General features: G+C 41.4%; 1 protein-coding gene across 5 annotated transcripts in view; it reads left to right on the forward strand.

Moving 5' to 3' along the window:
- The first annotated feature begins 3,410 nt into the window (after nt 1–3,410).
- Nucleotides 3,411–13,535, forward strand: part of fbxw12 (F-box and WD repeat domain containing 12) — a 55,029-nt gene continuing 44,904 nt past the window's right edge. For all 5 annotated transcript variants that reach the window (XR_009446492.1, XM_059649861.1, XM_048547512.2 and 2 more), the window contains exon 1: nt 3,411–3,544. The gene's annotated coding sequence lies outside the window, so the exon portion shown is untranslated. The remainder of the gene's footprint in view (nt 3,545–13,535) is intronic.

Genomic DNA, 13,535 nt, shown 5'->3' on the forward strand with positions numbered 1-13,535 from the left:
GATTCTGAGCAATAGGATTTACCTACTTTCAAAAAATATGGACTTATCACAGACAGGCTGCATGGCTTTGTGTGGGGAAGATCATGTCTCATAAACTTGATTTTGAGTTTTTTGAAGTGACAAAGGTGATTGATGAGGGCAGGGTGGTAGCTCTGTCTGTGTGGACTTTAGCAAAGCTTTTCATGGCAGACTGATACAAAAGGTGAAGTCACATGGAAACCACAGTGAGCGGGTAAGATGGATAGAGAACTGGCTTAGTCACAGAGACAGACAGTAGCAGTAGAAAGGTGTTTTTCTGACTAGAGATCTGTAGCCAATGGTGTTCCACATGGATCAGTGCTGGGATCCCTGTTGTTTTGTAATACATAGAAATGTTTTGGAGGAGAATGTAGGTGAGCTGATTAGTAGCTACAGACAACAAAATGCTTGGAGGAGCTGTGGATAGTGAGGAGGATTGCTAGAGGATACAGCAGGATACCGATAGGCTAGTGACTTGGTACTTGGAAAAATGGCAATCAGAATTTAATCCGGACAAATGTGAGGTGATGCACTTTGAGAGATTTAATACAGGAGGGAAGTATACAATAAATAGCAGAGCCCTTAGCAGCATCAACATTCAGAGGGATAATGTACGGGTCCACAGTTCCCTGAAAGTGGCAACAAAAATGGTCAAGAAGGCATATGGCATGCTTGTCTTCCTCATTCGGAACATAGAGTATAAAAATTGGCAAGTCCATATTGCAGCTATATAGAACTTTAGTTTGGCCACATTTGGAATATTGTATACAGTTCTGGTCGTCACACTACCAGAAGGATATGGAGGCTTGGTCAAGGGTATAGAAATGGTATACCAAGATGTTGCCTGGTTTAAAGGATATTAGCTACGAGGAGAGATGGGACAAATGTGGTTTGCTTTCATTTGAACATTGAAGGATTAAGGGCTACCTGACAGAAGTTTACAAAATTATGAGATGTATGGATAGAATGGATAGTCGGAGTCTTTTTCCTGGGGTAGAAATGTCAATTACTGGGGGCATAGGTTGAAGGTAAAAGGGGATAAATTTAAAGGAGTTATGAGAGACAAGTTTTTTTTTAAACAGAGGCTAGAAAATACCTGGAGTGCGCTGTCAAGAGGAAGTGGTAGAGGTAGACACAATAGCAACATTTAAAATCATCTTGACACGTATATGAGTAGCCAGGGAACAGAGGTGTTACAGACCGCATAGGGGCAAAAGGTTTTTAGTTTAGAAAGACATCCTGTGTCAGCACAGTTGTAGTGGGGCAAAGAGCCTGTTCCCCTGCTATACTGTTCTTTGTTCTTGGTTTTAAGGGTGTCTGAGGCTTGGTCACTAGCTGGAATGCTGATGGTTATCCCATCTACACTAGTCATGGAAACAAATTAATTCCCAATTAATTTGACAGTCCTCCCCACTCTCCTCCTCTCTCCTGCCTTCACTACTCCCTAGGGCAGCATACAATCCCAGGCACGGTCTCAAAATTTAACAATACCTAAGAAGAGTCACAATTAAATGATCAATTGAAATGGGAATGAGAAAACAATCATGATACATAGACATTTAAAGATCAGGCAACAAGGTGAGGAAAATACTTAAACATGTTGCGTGGATGTGCCATCAATAATTCAACTGTACTTAAATATAAAGTTTTAGAACAGTTTATCATGAAACCTTCATTCATGCCAACTATAAACATCATAGTTCAATGTCATCCACCTCCATGCAATATGGTCCAGATTAGCTGAGGCACTCCCTTCTGGTTAATATGATGCTAAATATAATGCGGTATTCATATCTCAGGGAAACTACATCCAACAGATTTAGATTGGCTTGCCAAAATCATTGAGGAAACAATAACAATTCTTTTAGGAAAAGTGTTCAGTTTAAGAGCAGCATCATCACAACACTAGCAGGAATAGCACGACTGGAGTAATCGTTCAGGTGCTAGAAAGGGAAGAAGGAATTGGGTTATTCAAAATACATAGTAGGGGTATTGTAGTTTTATCAATAAAGGTAAAGATATATACAAATTTGATTGGAATATATTGCTGAACATTTCATACAATAGACTATTTTAGTTTAAAAGGCTACAGAAAAACCTGTTTTGAAGTTAGCTAATTTCAGTATGTGCTAGCAAATAAAATGGACAATTAGTAATAGCAATGAAGAGGTGACCTTATCTTTGCAGAATTACATTGCCAGTTCTTTAATTTTAAATTGACCATTACTCTACAGCTAAAGCTATTCTAAGCTATAATTAAAAATACTGCCTAATCTACCAATGGCTTCAAAGAAGCATTTGCTGTTATTCTGGATTTGTGGTTCAGATTGCACACCAAATCAAGAAATCAGATTTTTAATGTAAAATGTAAGGTTATGAGAGAGCAATTGAGTTCTGCCTCCATATTAATTATCAGGTTGAACGGAGTCCCATTTAATTCTTGGTTGGTGTCATGCCTAGAACACAGTTTATCAGATTGTTTATTGGATAAAGTTTTGGGAAATGACTGTGGGCTTTCGTTGCTTATGTTGCAACACTTGTACTTTTTTATTTAAATTCAGAGATGGCCCTTATAAGGATGTAATTATTGGATTGTCCATAAGATTTCTTTCTGGTAAGCAGGACAACATTCGAGGTCTGTTATAACATACTGAGCCACAGTTTTACAGAGACAATGCTACCTGTGCAAAAATACTTCCATTGGTGCATCATAAATAAACTACAAGCAAATCTTTCCCTACTGAGTTAAATGATGATATTAATGAAGGTTATAATGTATACTAGTGCTGGTGTCATCTATGGCTTTATTTATTCCTTATATCGCCTGTCATACCATGTAACCTTTTAATTTTCTTTATGTCCAAAGTACTTCATAAGTGTGAGTTTTCTTGTACACAGAGGCACAACAACAGAGCTCAAGCATGGATATGTGCTCATGCATACTAGGATGGGTCACTAGATAGCAAGTCCTACCTTTCTCAAATCTTTTTCAATCCTGAGCAACTGTTGTGACCCCACCATGCTTCCAGTCATCTATTTCTCTGGTCCCTGCCTTCACTTCTCAGTTCTATGATTGTTAAAAGCTTGCAGTGCAAACTGGAATCAGTACCATTCATAAACAAAGTGAAGTAGATTGATTTCCTCTTAGAAATGTAAACACCCGAGAATAGATTGGGTTTTCACTGAGTGGTGCATGTTAATCATTAACGTTAGAAAATATATTTTGACATCATGCATGAAATTCATAAGAAACCCAAGTGTGCAATTTCCTTCAGATGAACTTCCTATATTTGCTGTAACTGTTCATTCATTGGTAAGAAGTATTGTTATCAGCTGACGTACAAGTTTGAATAAATATTTTGCTGTTGTAATAATCAGTTCAGATTGATGAACTGACTGGTTGGGTGAACCATTAAATCAGAACAACGCTGTCTTTTCTAAAAGAAAATTTAACACAATTGAAACCTTTTTTGACCTTGGGAGTTACTGACAACAGCAGCTTTGCTCAGTTGGACACAAACAAAAAGTAAGTACAATGCTAAATGACCTTTCAGTCTTTCCCATTTGTAAATGGAGCAGCATTTTCCTTTGAAGTACATTCCTGAGGCAGCACCTGGTTACAGGTTTGAAGGCAGGTCAGAACTATTGTCAATTATGACATTGATTTAATGGACCAGTCATAAGAATGATTTTAGTTTGCTGTTTTGGTCATCCATTACATTGATTTAATTCAATTTTAGGAGCAAAGACCACTGTGACTTGTCTTCAATTGTGAGCACAGTAATCTCTGGTAAGCGCTATTGATCAAGGGTGGAATTCTACTGCAAAATAATGTTTAATGTCCTTCAGCTGGAGCAGACAGCGCCACCTTCTGGTCAAAGAAGGGGATTTCAAATCACTGTAAACTATGATGTGGAGAGTGATAATGGGAACTGCAGATGCTGGAGAATCCAAGAGAATAAAATGTGAGGGTGGATGAACACAGCAGGCCCAGCAGCATCTCAGGAGCACAAAAGCTGACGTTTCGGGCCTAGACCCTTCATCAGAGAGGGGGATGGGGTGAGGGTTCTGGAATAAATAGGGAGAGAGGGGGAGGCGGACCGAAGATGGAGAGAAAAGAAGATAGGTGGAGAGGACTGTATAGGTGGGGAGGTAGGGAGGGTAGGTCAGTCCAGGGAAGACGGAGAAGTCAGGGAGGTGGAATGAGGTTAGTAGGTAGGAGATGGAGGTGCGGCTTGGGGTGGGAGGAAGGGATGGGTGAGAGGAAGAACAGGTTGGGGAGGCAGAGACAGGTTGGACTGGTTTTGGGATGCAGTGGGTGGAGGGGAAGAGCTGGGCTGGTTGTGTGGTGCAGTGGGGGGAGGGGACGAACTGGGCTGGTTTTGGGATACGGTGGGGGAAGGGGAGATTTTGAAGCTGGTGAAGTCCACATTGATACCATTGGGCTGCAGGGTTCCCAAGCGGAATATGAGTTGCTGTTCCTGCAACTTTCGGGTGGCATCATTGTGGCACTGCAGGAGGCCCATGATGGACATGTCGTCTAAAGAATGGGAGGGGGAGTGGAAATGGTTTGCGACTGGGAGGTGCAGTTGTTTATTGCGAAGGTGTTCTGCAAAGCGGTCCCCAAGCCTCCGCTTGGTTTCCCCAATGTAGAGAAGCCACACCGGGTACAATGGATGCAGTACACCACATTGGCAGATGTGCAGGTGAACCTCTGCTTAATATGGAAAGTCATCTTGGGGCCTGGGATAGGGGTGAGGGAGGAGGTGTGGGGGCAAGTGTAGCATTTCCTGCGGTTGCAGGGGAAGGTGCCGGGTGTGGTGGGGTTGGAGGGCAATGTGGAGCGAACAAGGGAGTCACGGAGAGAGTAGTCTCTCCGGAAAGCAGACAAGGGTGGGGATTGAAAAATGTCTTGGGTGGTGGGGTCGGATTGTAGATGGCAGAAGTGTCGGAGGATGATGCTTTGTATCCGGAGGTTGGTGGGGTGGTGTGTGAGGACGAGGGGGATCCTCTTTGGGCGGTTGTGGCGGGGGCGGGGTGTGAGGGACGTGTTGTGGGAAATGCCAGAGACGCGGTCAAGGGCGTTCTCGACCACTGTGGGGGGAAAGTTGCGGTCCTTGAAGAACTTGGACATCTGGGATGTGCGGGAGTGGAATGCCTCATCGTGGGAGCAGATGCGGTGGAGGCGGAGGAATTGGGAATAGGGGATGGAATTTTTGCAGGAGATGCTGGTTTTGGACTGGTTTGGGCAAGGTCAGAAGCCACACGACACCAGGTTATAGTCCAACAAGTTTACTTGAAGTCACAAGCTTTCACAGCACTGCTCTTTCATCAGGTGAAGTGAAGAAAAGCACACAGGCACAGAATTTATAGGCAGAGAAATCAAAAAATTGTATAAATGGTTTGAGTACAGTGTCGATAGGATGAATAATAAATCTCTGCACGTGATCAAAAGTATCAGATGGTGTGAGTATAGTGTCAACATCTGAATAGTAAGTGAGGGGATGACCGATAATCCAATTAATTGAGGCAGAGAGATAATAACAACAAATTAAAAATAAGGTGTTGCTGGAGACAAACCAAATGGGGCTGAAATAACATGGTACATATAACAGTCACATGCTGAGGGTCTAACCAAAGTTACAAGTAATTCCAAACTGTAAAAGCTAATTAAGGTAGAGAGATCATAACAAGTTATCAAGGTGATTGTGTCAAAATAGGACAGTAAGGAAGGTTTTACAAATACAGATCAGTGTGGTGGGGTCACATGTAGCGCAACATGAACCTATGATCATTGTTGAGACCGTTTTTGTGTGTACGAAACTTGGCTATCAGTTTCTCTCAGCGATTCTTTGTTGTTGCGTATTTCAAAGGCCGCCTTGGAGGACACTTACCTGAAAATTGAAGGCTGAATGTCCTTGACCGCTGAAGTGTTCCCCAACTAGGAGGCAACATTCCTGTCTGGTGAATGTTGCACAGTGTCAGTTCACCTGTTGTTGTAGCATCTGCGTGGTCTTGCCAAAATACCATGCTTAAGGGCATCCTTACCAGCAGCTACAAGATAGATAAGATTGGCTGAGTCACATGAATATCTGCCCTGTACATGATAGTCAGTGTTCCTACCCGTGATGATAGTATCCATGTTGATGATCCAATTCTTTCAGAGGTTGCCATGGCAGGGTTGTATGGTGTTGTGATCAGCGTTGTCCTGAAGGCTGCATAGTTTGCTGTGAACGATGGTCTGCTTAAGGTTTGGCAGTTGTTTGAAAGCTAAGAGTGGAGGTGTAGGGATGATTTTGGCATGATGCTCATTGTCATCGATCATGTGTTGAAGGCTGCAAAGAACATGGCGTAGTCCCTCTACTCTTGGAAAGTACTGGACGATGAAGGATATTCTATCGGCCGTGCCCTGTGTCTATCTTCTGAGGAGGTCATTGTGGATTTTAGCTGTGGCATTTTGAAACTGGCGATCAATGAGTTGAATGTTGTATCCTGTTCTTGTGAGGGCATCCTTCAAAATCTTTAGGTTCCTCCTCATCTGAGCAGATCCTGTGTATATGCAGGCCTTTTCCATAGGGGATGGCTTCTTTAATGTGTTTAGGGTGGAAACTAGAGAAGTGCAGCATTGTGAGGTTATCTGTGGGTTTGCGGTAGAGCGAGATACGGAGGTATCCATCCTTGATGGAGACGCATGTGTCCAAGAATGAGACTGATTCAGAAGAGTAGTCTATGGTACGTCTGATGGTGGGATGAAAATTGTTGGTATCGTTGTTTCAATTATTCCTTGCCATGAGTCCAAAGGAAGAAAATGTCATTGATGTATCTTTTGTTTAGCGTTGTTCAGAGGTCCTGCACAGCAAAGAAGTCTTGCTTGAACTTGAGCATGAACATTTTGGCATAATGGGGGTGCAACCTTTGTCTCCACGGCCGTTCCTTGTGTCCGGATGAAGAACTGGTTGTTGAAGGTGAAGATGTGGTTGAGGATGAAGCGGATGAGTTATAGGGTGGTGTCTGGAAATTGGCATTTGTTGGTATTGAGTACTGAGTCTATTGCAGCAATGCCATCGTCATGGGGATTGCTGGTGTAGGAATGTCCCTGATTTGACCAATGCATGGACTACACTTTACTAGGCAAATACTCATATGGCTCAGACAATGCTGTCCACCTCGAATGCTGCAGGCAAGGATGCCCCGAGGCATGGTATTTTGGCAAGACCATGCAGGTGCTATGACAACAGATGCAACAATCCCCAGAAAGGAATGTTCCCTCCCAGTTGGGGAACAATTCAGTGGTCAAGGGCATTCAGCTTCCAGTCTTCAGCCTCTAAGATACACAACAAGGCAGAATCACGAGCAGAAACTGATGGCCAAGTTCCGTGCCCATAAAGATGGCCTCAACCGTGATCTTAGGTTTATGTTGTGCTGCATGTGATCACACCACACTGTTCTGTATCTGTAAAACCTTCGTCACCATCGTCTGGATAACTTATTATGCGCTCTCTGCCCTAATTAGTTTGTACAGCTTTGGGTTTTTCGTTACTTTGGTTACACTCTCGGCATGTGACTCATAAACCCATCATGGTGTTCTAGCCATTTGGTTTGTCTCCAGTGTCACCTTATATTTAATTTTTTGTAATGATCTCTCAGCCTCAATTAATCAGATTATGGGTCATTCTCTCACTTGCTATTCAGATGTTGACACCATAATCACACTGTATGACACTTTTGATCACCTGCAAAGACTTATTATTCAGCCTGTCAACAATCCACTCACACCATTTGTATGAACTTTTGATCACTCTAGATATAAAATCTGTGTCTGTGTGCTCCTCTTCACTTCGCATGATGAAGGAGCAGAGCTTCAAAAGCTTGCGATTTCAAATAAACTGTTGGACTATAACCTGGTGTTGTGTGACTTCTGCCACTGTAAACTAGCACAAACCATCTGTTGCCTATAGGATGTTGTATACTCAAGAATGATTAGGAAAAACACAGGAAACCAAAGCTTGTTGAGGGAAGAAAATAAAAGATATTGCTGTTTCAACTAATGCTCAATTATCAACATAATAAGATGAAATTTCTGATCAGCAAAATCTGGGTTGCAATGTTTCCCAGCCAATGAGCTGTGTATTGCTGCCTCTATGCAGGAATTAAACAATTAACAGGTTAACATGGAAATTATGCTCATACGAATTTAAAGCAAGTGTATTAAGGATTGCTATCTATATTTTAGCAAACAAAACTCTCATTCCAATAAGCTTCCCAAGTCTGAAATTTAGCATTAACCAACTTCAGCTCCTAAACAACTATCAGTCTCACTAACTTTCGGCCACAAACGTATGCCATGTAAAGCACTCCCAAAAATATCATTTGTTTTCTTTACATATATTAAATAATCACTGTTTTGTGTTTGTGATGCAATTTCAACTCACTGGGTGCTGTTAGTTGCAACACAACACTGACAGGCACATTCTGAACTATATAAAGTTCCAAACAATAATTAAACTGGCAATGAAACAGGCTATGATTTACTTCAAACAATTAGACAGCATGGACTTAAAAGTAAGGCTGACTTAAACATAGATTCAACTGTGCAGCAAATTGATGTTTTATGCATTACCAAATGGCTACTTCAGTAGCAGGCCATCATGTTGCATTTGCCTTTAGTTAGATTACTCTTTGCATGTCAGTTGAAAGAAGTTTTGCCACCTAGTGCTGAAAGTGTGGCCTGATGGCAATGCAGTGAGAAAATTGGAGCATCTGGCATTACGAATGAACAGTACTTTTCTTCTGGCAGCGCCATCTTGCCCACATTTGACCATTACCAGATTCTGCTGGGTTGGTAGCCTGTGCCACAGTGAACCCATCTGCTGAGAGATTGCTTAGAAGTGGGAATTGTTTGGGTAAAGAATGCATTGTTGCTGTGCTGTTTACCAGCTTTACTCTCAGTCCCAGCTCTGTGGACTTGGGGGACAATTCAGTCTTTGCTGTTTCTGCTCAGAGTGATGAAATTGATACTTCACTGAAATAGCAGGTACCAACATCCATAACAATCTGCACCTTCAGTAAAGTGGATGATAATAAAAGAGAAGAAAGCAACAGAAAACAAAAGTCTCTACTTTAAGGTAATAAAATGTGAGGCTGGATGAACACAGCAGGCCCAGCAGCATCTCAGGAGCACAAAAGCTGACATTTCGGGCCTCGACTCTTCATCAGAGAGGGGGATGGGGAAAGGGTTCTGGAATAAATAGGGAGAGAGGGGGAGGCGGACCGAAGATGGAGAGAAAAGAAGATAGGTGGAGAGGAGAGTATAGGTGGGGAGGTAGGGAGGGGATAGGTCAGTCCAGGGAAGACAGACAGGTCAAGGAGGTGGGATGAGGTTAGTAGGTAGGAGATGGAGGTGTGGCTTGGGGTGGGAGGAAGGGATGGGTGAGAGGAAGAACAGGTTAGGGAGGCAGAGACAGGTTGGACTGGTTTTGGGATGCAGTGGCTGGAGGGGAAGAGCTCTACTTTAAGGCTAGTGATTGCATGCATCCCTTGAAGAAGACCACAAATGTGGTGTCCACAATGTATAAAATTCTGCATGCCATCTTTGAGTCCACGCTAATTATTGGCAAATTACACTTCACAATTGTTAGAAACATTGTAAAATTTTGTATGACAAGGAGAGTCATTGACAGAAGTCAAATGGGCCTTAAATGCCAAGATGGTTTTAAAAATCTTCAGTATCTGACACCAAAGCAGAATTAATTCCTCATAGTGCTGTGATTGACTAATTGCTAAAAGGTTGAACATACAGAATTTTTGATAATTTCAACTTATTACTTAGTCAGGATTAGCAATATTACAATGTGCATTGAGGGGGGAGTATATCAGACTGACCCTTTGTGTCTTCTGTGACTATCAACAAAAATCAATGGAATAAAATTTGATGCAACTGATCTATATTGAGAGACTAACAATTTTCATCGCAATACAGCCAAGGAGATGAATTCATAACTTTATCCCATATTTTTGACTGATTGTCTCAGACCAATTAGCACAAGTGAGAATTCATATGCACTTCTTAGCACTGTAGAAAAAAAATGATAAATCATCCTCTTATCTGACTGAGATCAACTGACTCTATACGATTTTATCCAGGGCTGACGGCCTGCTTTATTCACCATCCTGACATAGATGCATAGAATTTTGTCTCCTGGAAGGTCAAATTTTTTTTAACAGGAATCGTCATTCTCTAAAATTCTGCAAATTCTTCATGATATTAACACGACAACTATCTTGCATGCGGGATGTCAAACACGACCCTCCTAATGCCAGACCAAGATTATGTAAGGTTGGTTGATAGCTCCCATAATATTAATAATTTACGTGAGACGGGGCATTCAACTCATCAAAGGTAAACTGCCCCCTGGTGTCAGTATAACATACTACCTAGATAGAAAACTCAACCTCAATTACATCCATGGCAACACTAAACTGACGATCGTCGACATACATTGTCTAGGTCATTACTTGCCTTGCACCAGGTTTGCACAACTTTCTTCAGTTTTGTATACAAAAAATGTGTCCTTTCCTTGAAGGTTATCAAAACAAAACATGTATAATAACCCACATCTGATAGTCAAATATTCCACTTCCATTATATGTAAAAGGAAGGCTCTGGAATATGTTGAGTACTTCTGCCACCTTGGCAGCTACCTCTCTCACAAAATTACAGGAGATTCAACATGAGGTCAGTTATGGTAGTTGGACCTTCTGTAAACTATGGGAGCCGGTTTGTGACGACAAACCTCTGCAAGTTAACAAAGCTCCAAATGTACAGAGCAGCTGTGGTCACCACCCTCCTGTATTACAATGAGACCTGGGCTGTGTCTCAACAACACAACAGAACGCTAGAGAAATTCTACCTGCAACGCATGTGCTGCATAATCTCATTTCAGTAGGAGAATTGTCAAACATTGCTGAATCTCTCCTTGAAGTAATATAGCCTCGATATTAGTGACCAGGAGGAGTTTGCTAACAACCATCCAAATGGCAATAATTGAGTTGCAATGTCCTAATGGTGAGGCAGAATGGTGATATAGAAAGAAGGAAAAGGAAGCAATGTCTGCATTCTAGATACCACTATCTCATGGGACATCCTGCCCAAATGCTTACAGATCTGCGGGCCGAGATTCAGCCTGGTTTAGAAGACCATGGCTGGAACCCCCAATCTTGGGTCGACATTATCTTTGAATCAAGCAACAGTTAATAATGATGCTAAAATTATTCTGTAAGTGCTTGTAAACTTCCTTTGTACCAAATACAATAGAAAGCAAGAGATTAGTTTTTGAACTATTTCTGGAAATGGGTGCCTCTGGGAAGACCAGAATTTAGATTTTGAACACTGGATTTTTACAGCAATCTGAAACCCTCTTTTTGATCATAGTTTTTTTTCTAGATTTTAAATTTGAAACTGTCATGATGGACTTTTTGGTTGAGGTTCCTGGATTACTAATCCACTAATTTAACCACTATATTTCTGCATCGTTTTACTTGTGTAATCAAGATGCCCTATAGTTGATATCAACACAGATATGACAAAATCTTACGTCCACTTGTTCCAGAAAAATGAGACATTGCTGCCCTCTTCTGAACAACATAGGTATGAATTGAATATCTCAAAAAATAGTGCTCCTAAGAACTGAATGAAAGCAAACCACATTTTGCTAGTGCGCACTCACACTTCAGTTTACTCAGAATGAGAATCTTATACAGTAGTTTGGTAAATTACAATCAATAACTTTTCGATTTTTAGTAATCATGCTTTAAACCAAGTTAGACAATTTAAAGAGTGGGTGGGTGGTGGGTAGTGGCAGTGGATTTTTGTGTACTCCTGTGGTTAATTTTCTTCCTGTATGTCTAATGTAATGCTTGTCGCAGTCTTTGCAGGGAATTTTGTATGCGACATCTGTCCTATCCATGGTGGGTAGTGGGTCTTTGGTTTGGGTTAGCAGTCACATGAACATTAACTGGCAACAAAAAAAAATGACCAGTCCTCACTCATTTCCATGCACATGGATAAGGAGAACTATCAATTGGATTGGGACAACACCAGGGTCCTGGGACAGGCAAAGCACAAACAAGCACAGGAATTCCTAGAAGCCTGGTTGTCCACTAAGAAAGCCATCATAAACACAGAGAGCCAGACCCCAACTACACTCCATTGCGAAGGAAATCCGGAATTGAGTTAATCCAGGTCGACGAACACCAGACTTTAAATACCAGGCAGAAAAACACACCAGCGCTTCATCGGAGGCTGCACTGATGATGATACCCAGAAGGGTAATGAAACACGTGTGGAACACCGAACGAGCTCCGCAAACCAACCAACCACAACATCCACAACCCGAGCTACAAAAATCTACTTTAAAGATTCTCTCTATATCTGAAATACCATATAAAAATATTTCAAATGAAAATTCTGCACTTAAAATTCTAATTAATAATTTTCATTAATAACATTCATCACAGTGTTTAATATTCTTCTCTTGTTTACTCATTAATTATTGTAAAACTAAATACATGTATAAACAGAAAGGGTGATGGACAATTCATACAGATTCCGAGCTGCTTTGGTGATTGCTCCTACTCAGAAGCAAAGTGCAGTTTTATTCTTTTCTAAGTGTCCGGGCAAGCATGATCCAAACTTAGAAAACTCTGCTTATCACAGAACTTAGTCATGAATTGCATATCTTATTCCATGTGTATGGATCTGAAATGGCTTGCTGCAGTATCACTGTGGCCTTAGTGCAGCAGAAAAAAAGTTAGAGAATGTGATCTGAATGAGGCCCACAGCCAAGACAGTGAAACGACTCCTGAAATGTAGCAATCATCTGAAAAATTGTTGGCTTGAAGTTGGCTGATGTCAGATTGCATAGTATACTTGGGAGTGGAATAATTTGATTGTCTAAGCCATTTGTATTTGCATAAACTTTCATGCAATTACAATGCAAAATCCAAAGCTTTTATTCACAGAGCTGAAGTGCATTGTCACATTCAGACTCCATCAACATTACACAATCCTCCTTCAGTCCTCCCTTGCAGAAGTTTCTGAAGTCATCAGCAGCTTGCCTTTTTGTATCATTTGTTGGTTAAGTGCCTGATAAGTCCCAAGTGATGAGAAGCATTATAAAACTGTTTCCTGCAGGATCTGGCAGATTTTATTCATTTTAATGTCACTGGAATGCAATTGTGGCTCAAGCTCTTTAAATTGCTTGAATCCTCAGATACTGATATCTGGACAAAATCCAGGTTTGGGCAAAGACGCAGCAATTGATATTCACACCACAGAGATACCAAGCAACAACCATCTCTAACAAGAGAAAAATCTAACCATCACTCCTTGACATTCAATGGCATTACCTTAGTTGAATCACCACTATCATTGACCAGAAACTGAACTGGACTAGCCATAGAAATATAGGGGCTACAACAGCTGGTCAGAGGCTAGGCATACAGCAATGAGTAATTCA

This window comes from Stegostoma tigrinum, chromosome 11 (genome assembly GCF_030684315.1).
Source record: "Stegostoma tigrinum isolate sSteTig4 chromosome 11, sSteTig4.hap1, whole genome shotgun sequence".
Classification (NCBI taxonomy): Eukaryota; Metazoa; Chordata; class Chondrichthyes; order Orectolobiformes; family Stegostomatidae; genus Stegostoma; species Stegostoma tigrinum.